The 18854-nt window shown below is 34.9% G+C and overlaps 1 long non-coding RNA gene across 3 annotated transcripts; it reads left to right on the top strand.

Annotated features, from left to right (window-relative positions):
- Positions 1–4686: 4686 nt before the first annotated feature.
- On the top strand, positions 4687–10764 carry LOC110681371. 3 transcript variants are annotated; one of them, XR_002503181.1, is made up of 3 exons: positions 4687–4762; positions 9721–9787; positions 10615–10764. It is a non-coding gene; the product is annotated as an uncharacterized LOC110681371 (long non-coding RNA). The 3 variants fall into 3 exon arrangements; XR_002503180.1 differs by having other exon boundaries at positions 4713–4815; XR_002503179.1 differs by having other exon boundaries at positions 4713–4887.
- Positions 10765–18854: the final 8090 nt, after the last annotated feature.

Genomic DNA, 18854 nt, shown 5'->3' with positions numbered 1-18854 from the left:
GTGAGATTCCTCCTGCTCCTGTAATGCATCTGTTTTGTGAGGCTGTCCTGCTAATATTATAAATACTTCAGTCTTGTTTCAAATATAACATTGCACCGATTCTTACCTGTGGAATTCAAGTTTAACGGATTTGGAATTCCTTTTAATTACGGGAAGGATTTTACGGTCCTCTTTCTGTTGGTGCATTTTTTTCCAACGGTCGTGCACGTTGCATAGATCTGCAATAAAATAGTGAAAGTTCATAGGAAAACGACTGCTATTTAATAAAAACATGGAAACTTACCTGAATATTGCAATACAATCTCTCTATCACCTATCCTAACGGAGTCGTTTTTATTTTTCATCCAAAATAGACTTCATTTTGGGTACTTTCATAGGACAAAAAGTAAACAAAATAAATCATCAAAAATCATAATTCTCAAATAACTCAAAAATAAGTTTTATCGGTAGTACTCTGAGAACAAGTTAAAAGTACTTAAAACAGAGAACATAAAATTACTTATTTCAACGGTGCTGGCAATGTACTTAATTTTAGGTACTTTTTATGTCAGCTTTGAGTTGTTTCGCCTCTCCGTGTATAGACGCACACTAAGCATCTCTGTGCGTCATGAAGTTTGAAAAAAAATAATCAGAAATCGGTACATAATCGATTTTTAGTGTGAAAATAAAGCAAACAGCATGTTAGAGCAGAAGAGCCGATTTTTTGTAATTTTATCTTAGCGAGAAGTAAACTGCCGGTCGCTAAAAACTAGTGACAATGAGGCTCTGTACTGTTTTTATTTTGCATGAGATTTTGACGTTTACTGGCCTTGATGTTTTGTGACTTCATGGAGGAGCGAAAGAGATGGCACTTTGAGGAAGCCTCAAAATTCAATTAATCCCGCGGAATACCGGGATATTATTTTAATTGAAATATTTTTTTTATATTAATCGCTGTAAACTCCAGATTTTTTTCCAATGGAAATAATTCATTTATTTGGTAGACAAGGTTCCACTATATAATTAATTTTAGTTTAATTATATTCTTTTAGTATCGTTTGGAATGAAACAACATTCTTTCCTTATATCTAAGTGTTATGTGTTATTAGACAACACTATCATCCTAATTTGATAAAACAAATTTAAGATTTTATTTAAATTTTGTTAACAACATATTAAATTCCATTTGCTGTAGCTGTTCAGATTTGTTTACAGGTGAGTTGATTTCACCTGCTTATACGGGAAAAAACACTCGTTTTAAATTTACTGAACCTAACTTAACCTAAATAGGGAGACTTACGACTTCGGCATCATTCGACTATTATCGGCAACCAAATTTCAACGAAAAATACACAGTATTTTTCTATCAAAACATATCAGTGGAAACATTCAGATGATTCTTTGTTCTGCCCGCTTCCCGCTGGCGAGATTTCCGAGACTAAACAAACGATATCGCCGGAGATGTCATCAATTCAAATGAGCACGCCTCAAAATGCGACTGAATTGGAGCTTCCGAAGTGATTCACCAGCAGTTTTTTATGGGAAAGTTGCCGAAGAGAGTGAGGCTGCCGACAATAGTCACACTGACAAGGGATGTTCGCAGCGTTATAAAAACGTTTCCAAAAGCATTTTGACAAGTCTGTCGGTGTTAATCGATAGAGGATGGAGCAACGCATAAATGTAAATAAACAAACACGGAATTTGTCTGCTGATGTCCGAGAAAATTACAAAAAAAGCACGGCATCGGCTTAAGCTGCCGAGAATACGTAAGTTCCCCTATATAACGCATTAATCGTGGCAATAGAAGGTTGTACAAAGATGACTAGAGTCGGTTAAGACCAAATCAATCGTAGATAGATTTCTAGAAGAGGAAAAACACGCAGGGTTATCAGGGTATTGAATTGAGGAATATCCTGAAGAGCACTCAAAATTCTGCCGTTGGAATTACTTTGAGAATTATTCCATGACCGATGTTTGGCATCAAAGTCACCAATGACAAAAATATGACTTATTGCGAGTCAATTTTCGCAAGTCAGTTTGGAGCAAATTGACTTGTTGTCCAGAGCATTGAACAGGCAAATAGGCAGCTATGAAAGTATATTTTTGCAATTTCTCATCGTAATAGGCCGATTTTCATCACGCCAATCTGTCATGAAACGGCCTACTTTCCTGCACTGACGTATGCAGAGCAGGAATAGACATTACCTAACTGAAACCAGTGCTGTAATGATTCATTACGCAACGCTTTCTCATTACGCAACTGTTTTGAGTTGCGTAATGAATCATTACACAATCATTTTTCAGAAATTGTAAAATAATGGTGAATGCGTTCCGATATTATTTCTGATACCCTCAAGTGGTCTTCTACGAAATTGCAAAAAATGTTGTACGTAACTCGTTGCAGAACTCGATTTTTACAGCACTCGTCGTAATTATCCTACTCGGCAAGCCTCGTAGGATAAATTTACGACTCGTGCTGTAAAAATCATAATTCTGCAACTTGTTCCGTAAACTACTATTACCAAGCTTTGTTTCAACAGAAATACCTAAAGTTTCAAAAACTTTAGTTTCAAATGACGAAAACAGTTGATGTTTTATACGCCTATGAATGATGATTGCAACTCCCCCACATGCCCCTGCAAGACGATCATTACGATAAACAAAAAAGTTAGGATCTATTTTTAGTTTGGATCCAGGTTTCAAATAGGTTGCAGTAATAACTGCTATATGCACGTTATTAGCTGTAAGAAAATTAAACAGCTCGTCCTCTTTACCATTCAGAGAACGAGCATTCCAATTTAAAATATTTAAATTATTTTTTGGATCCATTAGTAAAACGTAATCCAATAACAATTTGATTAGTAAATTATACACCAACTTGGACTGCTTCAGTCATAGTGGTGGCTTTGAACATTGCATCAATCATTAGATTCAATTGTTCAGTTAGAAAATTAAAATCAGAGGCAGACATATCACTTGAAGTGGGTACATATGATGATTTCCCATTAGAATTTTTGGTAGACGAAGAAGCTGAGTAGGAGTTACTTGTGGCAGTAGGGTTTTTTCCATTTGATTTGAAACAAGTAGAATAAGTACTCATGGAACGATTCGAACGGCTACCCGACGGATTAAAATTAGTTTGTGAATGAGCATGATTATGATCTCCCTGATGGGTATGATTCCTAATCAAGCGATCGTTAACTGAAAAATGAGCTTTGTTTGATGCTCTACCAGACAAATTCCGGAAACGACCGTTATTGTAACGGATATTATCTTTCATCAGCCTGGCACGAGCCTCAATGACTCTATTGCGCGAAGGGCATGACCAAAAATTGGATTTATGATTTCCCTTGCAATTGGCGCATGAGAACTTATCGGTATCTTCCTTCACTGGACAGACGTCCTTGGCATGAGAAGAACCTCCACAAATCATGCATTTAGCATCCATGCGACAATATTTTGTACCATGACCCCACTTTTGGCACCAACGGCACTGAGTGGGGTTCTGGTAATTTCCTCCAGGTTTCTGGAAATGTTCCCATGTCACAAGGACATCGAACATAAGTCTTGCTTTTTCTAAAGCTTTAATATTATTTAGTTCTTTTTTGTTAAAGTGAACTGAATAATATTTTTGAGAAAGCCCTTTCCGAACAATGCCAGATTGGGTTCCCCTCTTCATAATGATTACTTGGACTGGGGAAAATCCAAGTAAATCATTTATTCCATATGGCCAAGGGCTGAAAGTCTCTCTAATAAAGAAATAATAATAATAATTTATTCCATTTTTGATCTCTTCAGGTGATTTATAGTCACTTGAGAGACCTTTCAAGACAACTTTGAACAAACGTTCAGTTTTGTCGTCATAAGTAAAACATTGTGCTTCTTCTCTTCAAGATGTTTGAGAAGAACTTCGCGATCTTTAAGAGTTTCCGGCAAAACGCGACAGTCTCCTTTCTTTGCAATTTGGAAGGAAACCTTGATTCTCCTAATGGAGTTCACGATCTCCTGCCTAAATCCCCCAAATTCGGAACAACTGGCCACGATAGGCGGCACTCTTTGCTTCCTCACTTGATTCAAAGAGACTGGGCTAGAGACTGCTTCGATTTGGTGTTCGGAAAATTTTTCTAGTGCATCGAACTGATTGCTAATTTCGATGCAATTATCAACATTATCCATTTCACCCTTGGAAGAAAGCGCGCATTCCGGAGAAACGTCCTTTCATCTATTTTTGCCACGTTTAGTGACAGTTTTAAATCCCACTTTTTTGGAAGGAAGTTGTGAATTCAGAGAATCACCCTTACTTTAATTTGTAGTTGCAAGCATGTTTAGTGAAAAAAACAAAAGAAGATGTGACTTCCTAAGAGGTTTTTTTTCCCAAGACAGTGTTCAAGAAGGATTACCACCGCTAGCTTTCGCCAATGCGCCGATGCGCACATCACAGAATTACTAAATTTTAGTAATTAATGACTACTTCCCACCTGCCTCTCTGTCATTCTGCAGAGAAATTCTCTGCTATTTGTCATTTTGCCTGCGTTGAAGCAGCGCTATTTTTAGTTTTGAGTGTGGAAAGCATATTCGATAAGAAAGATAAGATATTTAAAATTTTATTTTGACCCGTTCTTACTCCTTTGGTCCATTGTCCCCCTCGTCGACGGTCTCGTGGGTCGTTTACGATAACGCTCCCTGATACCTGATACAAATCTGATATAAAAAGCAGAAATTTCGACGCCTAGGAAGTCTTATATTGTGAACCTACTGTTACTTACCATTCTGACAAGATAAGGTTGAGTTCAGAAGTTCGCTAATTGTGTGATGAAAGTGACCGGAGTTGTTTGTGTCAGTCGTGCAGAGGAAATCATAGTCAATTAAATCTGTAGTGGTGCAAGTGCAGCGGGAATAGAATTTCCAGTATTGGTTTCATCAGCCGTCCTCTATGAAACTCGCGACAATTCCTCATAACGCAACCATCCAGCAGCTTTTAATGTGTTCTGTGTTGTGTACTAATTGTGTTTTACAAACATTGTTCTTAATGTTACATTTTGAAGAAATGAGGTTTTCATTATTTATTTTTGTTTGCATGCTCATGCTTCATCTCTAGCTAATTTTACAATTTTTAAAAGACAATTTACATCCTCTTCAGCCAAAGGCTGCACAGACTAAACAATCACTAACAATAGGCAACGGACAACAACCCAGTGAAGAATTTTTCGTTTGACGAAAAGTTTCCTCCGACTGGAGCGGGAATCGAACCCACGCTTCGTTACACAATACGCCTAAACGACTGACGCCGCTAACCGCTCGGCCACGAAGCCCACAAACGGACTATTTTAATACGGTTAGCATTTTTCACACCATGCGTGTGTTGTTTATTTTTTGGCAGTTTTCTCCTCTCTTCTCTCGCTTCTCACGGACGGAGAAAGTTGCCATCAGTATACATTTGAATTATACAGTCAATTGTACTGTATAATATCCAATATTCAATTTTGCTGTAAAATTGCGTCGTACATTGTTTTTCTCACGCATAAAAATGTTTTGCAACACTTGTGACATAGTAACTTCAAATAATCATTTTTTGTGATCGCTCTCGAAAACACTGTGAGAAGCGTGGGAGGAGGGAGCGGAAAGTGAGGGGGGGAGTGAGGTGCCATATTAGAGGCCATTTTGGTACTCAAGAAGATATGTCCTTAATAAAGATTTTATGCTCCAATGGTAACACGGCCCAAACATTTGTTTGAAGATCAGAAGCTCGTTCTTTGGACAAAGTTTTGATTTTCTGTTAATTAGTTGATACAGGCATTCTATTACGCGCTTCACCCTAAATTGGACTATCACAGAAGTTGTAGAGGACCGTAATTCGGGGTGTAGTTGATCATTGGGGAGAAGTTGATCATTCCCGTAACAACGTTTATAAGCAGCCAAGAAAGCTATGATCGGTTTTCAATCATCACAACTTCTGTGATATCGCATTACCTAATAGCTGCTCTTGATGTATGTAAATTCGAATCGTCGATCAATATTGTTATACCATGAAAAAAAAAACAGATTTTTAAGGAAATGTTCGATGAACTGTTGAAGGGTTCTACTCCAAAAATTCGACTATTGCCAAGGCTATATAAAGAAAACATTTTAATAAACTGTTTCATACTTTCCAGATATGTTCTGTGAAATCAGTTTTAAATTTGCATTGAGGATAAAAATTCATTTTCAGATAAAAAATATGTTCTTTTTGTGAGCGCGTTGCAAATTTCAAAGAAAATTGCATACCCTGAGGCGTTTAATGTGGTGTATTCTGTAATTCACAATATTCAATTCTGAAATTGATCGATTTGTTGTAAGATTTTTGAGATTTGATTCGGGATCAGTGACCCCAAATTTAGTAAATAGCATGTCTCTTTATTTTAGGAAACCTGTCGCAGCAATTGACCAACTTCACTCCGGAATCAAAAATTCCACTTTTTGATTTCTGAAATATGTTTTTGTTATGATGATAACATTTCGTAAATATTTCGTTTGTATAATTCGATAAACATCCAATAAGTACAGGTTTTAAAAATATTTGGATGATAATACATGCATCCTATTAGGGATTATAGAACATAATCGCTCGAAAGTGATCAACTCCACCCCATTTTATGGTACCGAGAAAGTTCGATAACATGCAGGTTTGCATCGATGCATCTCGACGCATTTGGTGCACTTGTGCCTCGAGTTACAAGGAATTATTGCACCGAAGACACCCTCCAGATTCGACGTAACTATGAGATACTTTCATTGTGGTGGAGCGTGCACATTTTTTTGTCTTTTTCATTTTTGAATGGCCCACCACTATCCTCCACACCAAGAGACTCATTTCCGGAACCTCCTGGTAGCGAACGCTTCTATCATATTATTTATCTCTTACAAGAAAAAAAACAAACACAACAATAAACACGTAACATTTAAACAGTTTACATTGAATGGATGAACAGTGATGAGGCATTTTTACAGCCATGAATATTTGTAGGGTTTCCCAGTGAAATAAAAATTTCTTTTTTATTTCATGATATTTAAAACTAAATAAGGACAGTTTATTTTAATATTGATTAAATATGTGAAGAATAGACGACAGAGTGTAAATCATACTGGCAACTGATACGTTTCTACAAAAGATCACTAATACTGGATTTGTGGATTATATTTCGGTTTGACACCATAAGTGTAGATTTGCAAAATGAAAGTGAACTTACAACAAACTTCGAATGGTTCGTCACTATAAGTGTCAGAATAAGAGTGCTCTGGACCAATCGAGTTTTTTTTCCTTTTCATATGTGTAAATACGATAACACATGCTTTCGTCCTGTCAGCTGAAAGAATGTTGCGTTTTAACTAATTGTTCAAAAAAAATGTTTCGTCGCTTAAAGTGTAGACATTATTTTTTTCTAGGGGGGCTGGGGGCAAGAAGGACACCTTAAGATATATAGGTTCAAATAATGCTTGATTAGCACAATTTTTGAAGATTATTCCAGTATAGGGGCAAGCTCATCTCTTATTCTAAATGATGTTATCGATAGATTTCAAAAATATAAGAAAAACATGATGATTTGATATTTTTGAAAATGTCTCTTGTTATGAGGTTTTTAAACGAGGCACGGGGCAAGAGTGCCACTCGTATGGGGCAAGAAGGCCACCAGAGCAAAATGCCACAAATTTTGTATATTATTATTTCCCCGCCTAAACGATAAATTTTAGAGTAAGTAAAGATAAAAACTGAGGGATAAAAGTTGACTTAGAATTAAAAAGTAATTTAACGAAATTAATTTAGTTCTCATCTTATTTGACTGTAACAATAATAGTAAAAAAATTTCAGAAACAATTTTGAATGTCCAAGATGGTTTATTTTGATTTTATTTAGTAGGAAACATTGATTTAATGCAATATTAAACAAGAAAAATAAAAGTTCATTTGATTTCACAGCGCAACAAAAATGTGTCTCTGGTAGATTTGGGGTTGCTGAATCTTATTCCGTTCTCAGAAATTTCCCTGCACGTTACAAGTCGCCAAAGTTGTATAAAACATTGGTTTTATTGATGTTTACTTAAAATTTGAAGTATATTTTATAAAAATTGTTTGTGATCTTATTCACCAAGCATGCAAAAGAGGACTTAAACTTTCATTTTAGATGTATTTTGTTTGAAATTTCACGATAAAATTTAGTTTAAACCGATTTTTTCAACATGCTTGCAGTCTCCATACAAAATTCCTCGTTTCTCTTATATGGCAAAATACAATACTTTCCTAAACCATCAAAAAATAACTTTTCCGCATCAAGAGTATTATAAATTTTGATGATAAGTATTGTTATACACATGAAGTTTGAATTCTGTGGCAAATTAAGCAAATAAATTGCCTTAGAAGCTGGCAAACTTGCATGCAAGTTGTCTGAAATAGTCAATTTTTGCATTTTCAACAACCAATATCTCAAAAACTAGACGTGCTAGGATATTTCTGAAAACGGCAATGGATCCAGCAACCCTTAATTAAGTAAATAGAGGCATTTTGATGCTAGAGACACTGTTCCGCAGTGTTTTATATGAGAAAATTGCAGTGTCCCTCTTGCCCCATAAAACATACTGTTTTTATATATGTAAAACTTAATGTCGAAAGGACTTTTTCGATAAAAATTCCTCACAGCTATATTAAACAATTACATTCTCACATTCTTATAATATTTTGCATTTTTCGCGTTGGTGAGTTAAAGACATTTTTCTAATTTTTTGTACTAAAATTTCTTACCTGTAATATTTACACAACCCTCAATTAAGACTCAATTTATTCTTATCCTGCGTTAAACATCAAAAAATTGATTTGAACCACGTGAAATTAGAGATGGCACTTTTGCCCCATGTCCCCCTACTTGAATTTTTTCATATCAATTGAAAATATTATGTTTATTGGCATGTTTATTACTCACAAATAATTGTTCATCATGGTATAATCGCTTATCACAGTGAATCCTGTTACCCAACGATCCTTCCCATGAACAAACATTCCTCCCAGTAACCTTTGTGGAGGTGCTGAGGTAAACATGGTCTCCAAATAGCAAAGGCTACGCACATTCCTTCCCTCAATCATACCTGACTACAATGACGTGGACGGTGCCGTTATTGGTCCTGTATAAATAGAGACACTGAATTATGCCCACTGAAGAAGATTTTGGCCAATCCCAGCCTAACTTACAGTTGACTCTTTGTGCATCTTCAGTCTAAGCTAAGCTAAGAATTTCTTTACGGGTTAAGGTGAAGACAAAACGAAGCCAAACCACAAATTTTCGCCAAGCACTAATTTCGAGAGAACAGAACGTCCGTTACAGCTGAAAACTTAATTGATTGGTCACCACCACCGAGTGACCAATCTATTAGGTTTTAACCTTAAGTGGATGTTTAGTTCTCCAGATTTGTGCTCTTTGAGGATTGGCTTCTATTTATCTTCACCTTAACCAGCATTTAAGTTTCCTTAGGAACAACTGTTTTGTGTCTGAACGAAGATAGTTCTGATTCGTTGCAGTCTCTTCATTATCGGAGAATCTTCAAATAAAACCAAATTACATCAATTCGTCTACTACATCCTTATATAGAGGGACTGTTATTCTCATAAATTATATCGATACTTTCCATACAAACTTCATGCTCGTTGACCCCTCCTTAAACTTGACAGATTTAGCCATTTTTAAGATTTTTTTTTCACTCACTCTGCATTTTCTAGATTGTCAAGTAATGAAGTTTCTGTTAGCGGGAAGGATTCAGGAGCTACACTATCTGAATCTACAAAGGTGAGTATACAATGCATGTAACCTAAATTTTAAGCTCACCTATTCATCTGTACAAAACATGATTAATCATGTCATATGTCGAAACAACTGGTAACGAACCATCTGAAGCCTTTCTGAAACTTTCTGGTTACTTTTTTTTTTTTTTTTTTTCTATCTTTATTAACGAGATTTTTAGCCGTGGGCTAGTTCATCTCGGGACCAACGGCTTTACTTCCCTTCCGAAGGAAGTCGTCACTGAAATATTTAGTGACTATCTCGGGGATGGGATTCGATCCCAGGTCCTCGGCGTGAGAGGCGTGTGTTCTAACCACTACACCAGGTCCGTCCTACTAGATGAAAAAACCGAATTTAGAAATGTACCATTTAATTCCACGAGAGTAACTCTAGTGGAATTAAATGGTATAGTACTGAATTCGGTTTTTTCATCTACTTATAGGTATTCTACTAAACAGCTCGAAGATTTATTATCATTATGGTTACTTGGAATTTATTTATAAAACTTCTTAATTGTGGCGTGTGCGTGTTGCTCTTGTTGCCCCCGTGTTCACTCGTTGCCATGGTCACATAAATAACACGGCACCGCTAAAACGTCAAATAATGAACTCGTGCATTGGTCCATTACTTAAACGAGCATAAAGTAACAGCTAGTCAAATTTGAACATTGTCCACGCAAATCGGCTCTCGCTACTATCATTCCGCTTCTCGTCAACTATTATAGGTTGAGGGCTTATGTTAGTTGGAAATGCTTGAAGTTGCTTAAGTTAACTTTCAGTCTCAGAGGCAAAAATGAGTTCCTATCTTGTTCCATCTTCTCATTTCTTCCATAGATTGGAAAAAGTATCAAAGAAGAGTCATCGAAGCGAATCAATGAAAGCTTGTTTGAGGGTAACAAAACTCCAGTACCATTACCTGTTTCATCCAAAACATTTGAGGGAGCCGCATACGACACGAAGTGGTAAGTAGCGAAAATCATTGTTGAATCAAGGGGCAATGCAATATTTGTGAAATACGAATACAAAATAGTTCAAAAACAGAGATGCGAGATGGATTACTTTTCTATTTTATTGCACTTAATTTGTTCTTCTTCTTCTTTTACTTGGCATTATGTCCTCAATGGGACAGAGACTACTTCTCAGCTTAGTGTTCAATGAGCACTTCCACAGTTATTCTGAGGACTTTCTTTGTCAAAGTTGCCTTTTTCGCATTCGTATATCGTATTGCAGGTACGATGATACTCTTCGCCTAGGGAAGTCAAGGTAATTTCCATTACAAAAAGATCCTTGGACCGACCGGGATCGAACCCAAATACCTTCAGCATGGCTTTGATTTGTAGCTGCGTACTCTGACCATTCGGCTAAGGAATGCCCAAATTGAAATTGATCCTGTGGGGATCGAACTCCCTATTCGCTAGATGGACGCTTCAACCTGCAAGATGAGGAGCCTAAATTTCCTAGGTGCTCACTAGGTAGTTTGTCTTTAATTCCATTAAAGAAATATACTCAATTTTGGGTTGATTTAACCCGTATAGTTCTGAGTGAAAGCAAAAATACTGAAACCCTCATCGCTCAGAGAATTCTTAACGGGTTCAAATGATTTTTTGTCAGTTCACTGGCCCACATTTCTAGTTTCTAGAAGTGGCCAGAGGAACTCGGAAATAGTACTGTAGCCGGAGTTATTCCGGTTGGTCACTGGGTCAAGTCGAGTAAAAAAGGGCTATTTTTAGGGACATGCCAAGTAACCTTTAGTTATTTGCAATGACAATCAATTCAATTTGCATAAATCATCAAGATTTGATATTCAACATTAAAAATGAAGAGTTTTGCATCGTTTAAAATATACCGGATGTGGCCATTCGGACGTAATGCCCGGAAGAACATACTAGAGATTTTTTGGATATTAAACCTTTTCAATGCTAGAAAAGCAGAAATCAAACATAGTTCTACAAATAAATACGTTCCCATAAGCTTGGCATAGATGTTCAGATACAAATTGGCCCCTTTATCGTAAGTTTGAGGTGTCCCGGGACTCGAAAATGGCCAATGGATTAATCAAATGCAGAACTCATAGTTATCCAATTGAATCGTGTCTCAAAAGATTTACACTTATGCAATTTTCTTAAAATTCCGTCATGTAGTGGCCACATTATAATCGATTCCAGAAATTATCAGTGACTTGAAATTTACCTACCTCCAAGGGCACAAACGCATAGTACCCTTCTCACCCGACCTGACCCAGTGATTCACCGGAATAACTCAGACCACATGAATATTTCCGCGTTCCTCTGTCAACTTCTAGAAACTAGATATTGCTGTTTGCATTTGAGGTGCAAATCTCGATTAAATGAGCTCCAAATGCGGTAAGACAAAACAATCAAAGGACACCTAGCAACGATTAATCATATCACCGCCAACCTAGCAAAGAAAAGCTATCTTTGGCATCGGGTTGCTTGTGGAAAATCTTACCGCGTTTGGTGTTTCCGCATTTGATATTTGCGTTTCAAATGCACACGGCAATATATGTGCCAGTATACTGACAAAAAATAATTTGAATCCATTAAGAATTCGCTGAGCGGTGAGGGTTTTAGAGTTTTCGCTTTCACTCAGGCCTATACGGGTTAAAGCAAAATTTAGTTCCTTAAACCCCAGCTTGAGAAAAGTTGCATTTACCCAAATTTGGCCTATTAGGTCAAAGTATCCCATGTGGGTAGATGCAGCACGTTTTATTTTCGACAGTATTTGTGTAGCAAAAAGAATACCGAGTGATTTTGGGATGAACATTTTTCCGTGTATGCTTTGGCATGCAAAAAAATCAGAGCCTCACGGCTCTAGAACATCAGGATGTGGATTTGATTTGATGATTTCCGCAAACTCTTTGACCACAATTCAATAGCCATATGTTCAAAAATGACACCTAGAATTAATTTTTCGTCTACACAAAAACACTGATACAAAAAAAAAATCAAATCCCAATATTTTTTGTTTTCCACAACATTCTCTCATTAACACTTGTCCGCCTAAGATATTCGTCATTTACACGGACGACTGAGTCTCAAAATCAGTTGGAACGCTAAATTCAACCCACTATATCTCGGCTGTCCTAAGCCCGATTTACAAGATTCATGCCAGATTTATGAAATATTTTTAGGAACTATTGTTTGATTTGTAGTACTTAAAACACCGGAGCAAGTCCTTGAAAAAAAAACGAAATTTTGCCAATGCCTGTACACAACTTGAAATTTATCGCGATAACCTCTAGATTTTTTTATTGTATGATGATTGTATTAGTGTAACCAAACAATTGGCATTGAATTTTTGATTGTCAGCCGTTCAAAGAACTACAATATATTCACAAAACTGCGTAGAATACAGAAAAAATACATTTTCAACTATAACTTGAAATTTATCGTGATGACCCAAACATTTTATGATCTTAAAATATACTCATATTTAAGGCCATCAAATTTGCAGAACGCTGATAATAAATTTCTGTACGGAAAACTACAATATTTTCACGAAATACTGAAAAACACAGGAAAATACCGGTTTTCTACAGTAATTTCTTATATATCGCAATGACTCATCAGTTTTATAATTTAAAACTCTTTGTATGTTCATGAGAAACAAATTTGCTGAACATCGTTGATCGCTGTTTGTTCAAAGAACTACAATACTTTCACAAAATCTTGTATAATACAGAAAATTCTTAAATTTCTTCTGCAATTTATTGATTGCCTCTAGACCAATCAAAAGATTTGAAGTAATTTTAGTTATAAAAATAAATATATTTACAGAACATTTTTGATGTTTTTTAAAGAACTACAACAGTTTCACAAAACTATGAATAATTCAGGGAAATTACGATCCTAACAACAGTTTGAAATTTATTGCAATGATACATGGACTTTGTGATTTTAAAACATTGTCATATTTAGGGTTATTAAGTTTTCAATATAATCGATGAAATTTTATTGAAAGAACTGCAATATTTTCACAAATTACTATATAATACAAAAATATTCTGTTGCTACAGAAGTTTGAAATATTTATCATCTATATAATTTTCTAAATCGTTGTGTATTTTCAATAAAAATAAGTTTGCTCAAAATTATTAGAAGCTATTTATTCCAAAAACTACATTATTTCCACAAAATCATGTATAAGAACTTTTCGTTCGCTGTCAATTCTCACCTTTCGACGTTTCGTCACCCAACCACAAAAAAACAATGATGAATCCAACCAGTTTTTGCTGTTTTGTTATAATATTTTTATCAGCATCATTTCAAACATTACATTCATTTCTTATATCTAGGTGGTCTGTGTTATTAGACAACACTTTCATTCTAATTTGGTAAAACAAATTTAAGATTTTATTAACAGTTTTCTAACAACATATTACATTTCATTTGCCGTAGCAGTTCGGATATTTTACAGGTGAGTTGATTTCACTGCTTATAAGAGAAATAAAAAGTTTTTGCTGAATTAAAAATTTCAGTTGTTCGCCTAAGTAATTCGCTCAGGAGAAAATTGATGAGATGAAATTAGTCATTCCAGAAACGCCATTTTAAAACAAACAGCGAGATGTATTCTTTTGCTTTATAAATTAAATTGTTTACAGTGAATATTTTGTAGTGAAAACTAGATATATACATTACGTTCCAAAGTGTATTAACATCTATACATGTTTACATATCTTTGCTTGGATATATATGCTATGTCTAAAACAGCAGATTATAAAGATCGAATGTACCTCGGATTTTTTCCCTCTAGATATCAGTATTTGGGCTATAGTTTCATAATCGGAAGGTTTCAAAATGTTCTATCGGTGAAATTTTTCCCATACATCCTGTATGGGCTGAAATGTGTAAGAAATGTGATTTTCGTTTCATAGGCTGTATATGAAAAAATAGCTTAAGGACATATCCCCATGAGTGCCAAAATGGCCTCTAATATGGCACCTTACTTCCCCCTTCACTTCCCGCTCCCTCCTCCCACGCTTCTCAAAGTGTTTTGGAGAGCGATCACAAAAAAATGATTATTTGAAGGTACTAACCTTATTGTAAAGGGGTGGTTTCTTAACTGAAGGCATTCCATAATGTGTTTTTCACAAATTACCACTTTTTGAATGCAAACACGTAGTTATTGCTGTGATTTGTGTTGTAAAATACCACGCACTATCGAATCACTTCTTCTTCACGCACCGAGATATTGTTTGCTGGCTTTTCGGTGCCCGTTCTTAAACTCACTTTAAATGGTATTTCTACTCACCGTAGCCATTCAAAAATTTGATGCGATACTTGAAACACTTTAACTTTTCACGCAACGTACTCCTGGGAGCAATCAAACACTTAAATTTATCAATTTGTGCTCGAAAAGCAGCACCGGAACGCACATTCACTGAGCCAACATTGTTTATGAAACGAGAGCGCAATTCTAACTGATTGGAAGTGATGTCAGTTTTTATGTTTGGAATTGAAATTTTTTTGATATTCATACACTTGCTATAACTACGTATTTTTCAATTTCATAACACTCAAAAGGTGTACAATGTCACAAGTGTTGCAAAACATTTTTATGCGTGAGAAAAAACAATGTACGACGCCATTTAGCAGCAAAAATGAATATTAGATATTATACAGTACAATTGACTGTAGAATGCAAATGCATACTGATGGCAACATTCTACGTCCTTGAAAAGCGAGAGAAGAGAGGAGAGAACTGCCAAAAAAAAGTAAACAACACACGCATGGTGTGAAAAATGCTTATAATTTAGGTCAAAACACATGTTTTCACTACCAAATGAAATAAATTGTGATTTTGAGCTTTTATTAAGCTTGTTGATGAATTCATATCGACAATAATATCTTTGTATGTAACGTGTGCATGTAATACAGCCTACATAATTCTGTGGGTGGAGGTATACATGGAACATGATGATTTATTTTTGGCCGACGCACATAACATTGTTCTCCGCCTTGTTGGGTGGCTCGGGAGGGTGCTTTAGCGGGTGGCTCGAGTGGGTGGCAACATTATGTTTACGTGCTCAACGAACCTTCACCTTAAATATGGAAAAATCAAAACTTCACCAATATTGTAAAACTTTCTAATTATGAAAACGTAACCCAATTACTGAACTGTAGCGGAAATAAATCCGAGGTACATTCGATTTGCATAATCTGCTGATTTAGGTGATATATACTAGCAATATTAACAACTTCAAATGAAGTCGTCGGACTTTATTTTTATGTGATAAAATTATTCTTTATATTAAAAACACAAGACGTCGTGAGCGGCTTTTGGATCAGTAGGTATTTTGTGTGTTTCAATAATCGATCATTCAAAAGATTAATTATTATGTATACTAATTCTTTTTGCTGAAGTAGGTATAATTTGACCATTATGTAATGCTTTTTATCCAGTATGTTCGTCACGAAATCGGTTTACCGTGAGCGGAATAGGAACACTTAGATACTGCATCACAATTCCAATAAAATATTTTTTATGAAAGTTTTCCAAATTATTTCTATATTAACGCTGATCATCTATACTGGGAGCTACATTGTGACATAAAAAAGTATTGATCGACTAAATAGTTATTTGAAAATGATCCTTCGAACAGCTTACTTCCCTTAAATGAGGGGAATATGGTGCACAGATGGTACTCTATTTCTTTTCTCTGCGAAATTGGAAAACTACGGTGATAGTGAACAGTACGGTGTGGTTAAACATTTAAATATCTGTAAGTTTTCCATAGCAATAGAAAAATAAAGTTTTTTACTGCATTGAACATTCTATTGTGATTGTAGTTCTTTTATGAATAAAATGATAGTAAGTATTTTGAAGCAGATTTTTTAAGATGTGTCATGTTCAAATATTATTAAAGTAAAACTGGTTGAATCGATTCTTACTGTTTAACTTACTACATGGTAGTTAAAAGTATATGCTATTAGTACAAAATAAAAATGGATTTGAAAAAGTGGCATGAAAATGGGTTTTCAATCAAGCCCTAGCTGAGACAGTGATTAGGGAAACTGCATATTTGAAATATTTACCTTTATATTTTTATTCTTAATTCTTACTATAGGTTATAAGATAGATGGCATCAACAATGTTCTTGTTTTTTTTTGAGAAAGTATTGAACCATAAAATATAAGTCTTTCTCGTGAACATGAAAATGGTTTGAATTAATACACTAGATATGAGAAAATTTATAAATTGTAAAAGTCATGGATGGGCCCAGATAGCCGCAGCGGTAAACGCGCAGCTATTCAGCATGACCATGCTGAGGGTCGTGGGTTCGAATCCCGCTGGTCGAGGATCTTTTCGTAAAGGAAATTTTCTCGATTCCCAGGGCACAGAGTATCTTCGTACCTGCCACACGATATACACATGCAAAAATGGTCAATCGGCAAAGAAAGCTCTCAGTTAATAACTGTGGAAGTGCTCATAAGAACACTAATCTGAGAAGCAGGCTTTGTCCCAGTTGGGACGTAATACCAGAAAGAAGAAGAAGAAAAGTCATGGGTAATAGCGATTATTTTAAACTATAGCTGAAACTATTTTTTTTTCTGCCATATGCTACGCAGTTTAATATATATGTGGTAATTCGTTAAATGTACAAATTACAATGAAAATGTTTGGTAATATAAATTCGAACTTCATTGTTAGATAAGTTTCAAGTTGTGTACAAACAAACGCTATTTTTTTTAAACTAGCTTCAGTGTTTGTAGTACTACAAATCAAACAATAGATTCCAAGCACATTTCTATAACCGCACATGAATCTACAAATAAGGACAAACTAGGGTTGAAGCGATCCACTTATTTTTTAACACCGTCATCCATGTAAGTAAATATCATTAATTGCGTTATTACTAGTAAATTAAAAAATGATGTCATTGCGACAATAATGGATTAGCTACAACTTGTAGTTGTAAGTCTCAAATATGAGAATAGTTTAAAACCACAAAATCTATGGATAGTTGCGGTAAAAATGAAGTAAGATTGTTGAAGGTATTTTTTCTGTATTATTTACAATTTTTTGAGAATTAAAGCATTAAACCGCTTTGGAGAAACTATAAAATTTGCTCAGTTAATGTATGGTTTATAATATGAAGAAATATAAAAAAACATGAAAATGATAACTCTTTGCCACAATTATTATAGTGCAACGGCAATCTGATATATTTATATTATAATACATAATAATACATAGATATGATTTGTGCAAATATTATCAATAAATAGAAATTGTTATATTACCAATTTTGTAAACTGTTTGTCGTGCTTTGAAAACAGAATTGATAACTGCTCTATTTTTTATATTTATTACGTTGAGAAAATTTCAAATCTTAAACACAACTACTATGAAAACACAACCATAGACAGAGACTGTTCTGTATTATTCGTGATTTTGTGAAAATATTGTAGTTCTTAGAACAAATAGCCATTATAATTGTTGAGAAAGTTTGTTTTTTTTTAACTTAATAACGGTTTTGAAAAATAAAATCAATTAGTCATCTTGATAAATATGAAACAAGAGCAGAAATAGTATATTTTTGTATTACATGGTATTTTGTGAAAATATTGAAGTTTTCTAACGAAACTTCATCGGTTAATTTATACAAGCTTGCCAACTCTAAATGATAACATTTTATTTAACATTTTCAAATCATAAAATCCATTGAATCCATTGTTCCATTGTGGTCAATTGCAGGTTGTTATTACGATCTAACTTTTCTGTATTTTGTTCTGTTAGTTCTTTAGAAATCACCAAAAATGTTCTGTAGATATATTTACCTTTATATATAAGTATGCTCCAAACCCTTTAAATGATATGGTCTGGAGGCAATCAGTGATTTGCAGTTGGCTGACAAAACGTCGAAGGGACAAAACGTTGAAAGGTGGGAATTGGAACAGAACGAAATGATCTTGGAAGAATAATTCTCTCCCGAAAGAATAAATAATTCGATATTTTTTTCTTTTCGATGTGTTATTCCTTTCGACGTTTTGTCATTCAACGTTTGTTGTGTTTTGATACGTTCTGTCAATTTATATGTGAATCTGAAAAAT

Source organism: Aedes aegypti, unplaced genomic scaffold, assembly GCF_002204515.2.
Source record: "Aedes aegypti strain LVP_AGWG unplaced genomic scaffold, AaegL5.0 Primary Assembly AGWG_AaegL5_hic_scaff_75_PBJ_arrow, whole genome shotgun sequence".
NCBI classification, from domain to species: Eukaryota; Metazoa; Arthropoda; class Insecta; order Diptera; family Culicidae; genus Aedes; species Aedes aegypti.
Note: the sequence above shows the minus strand (reverse complement) of the source record. Positions and strands in the feature narration are given on the sequence as shown.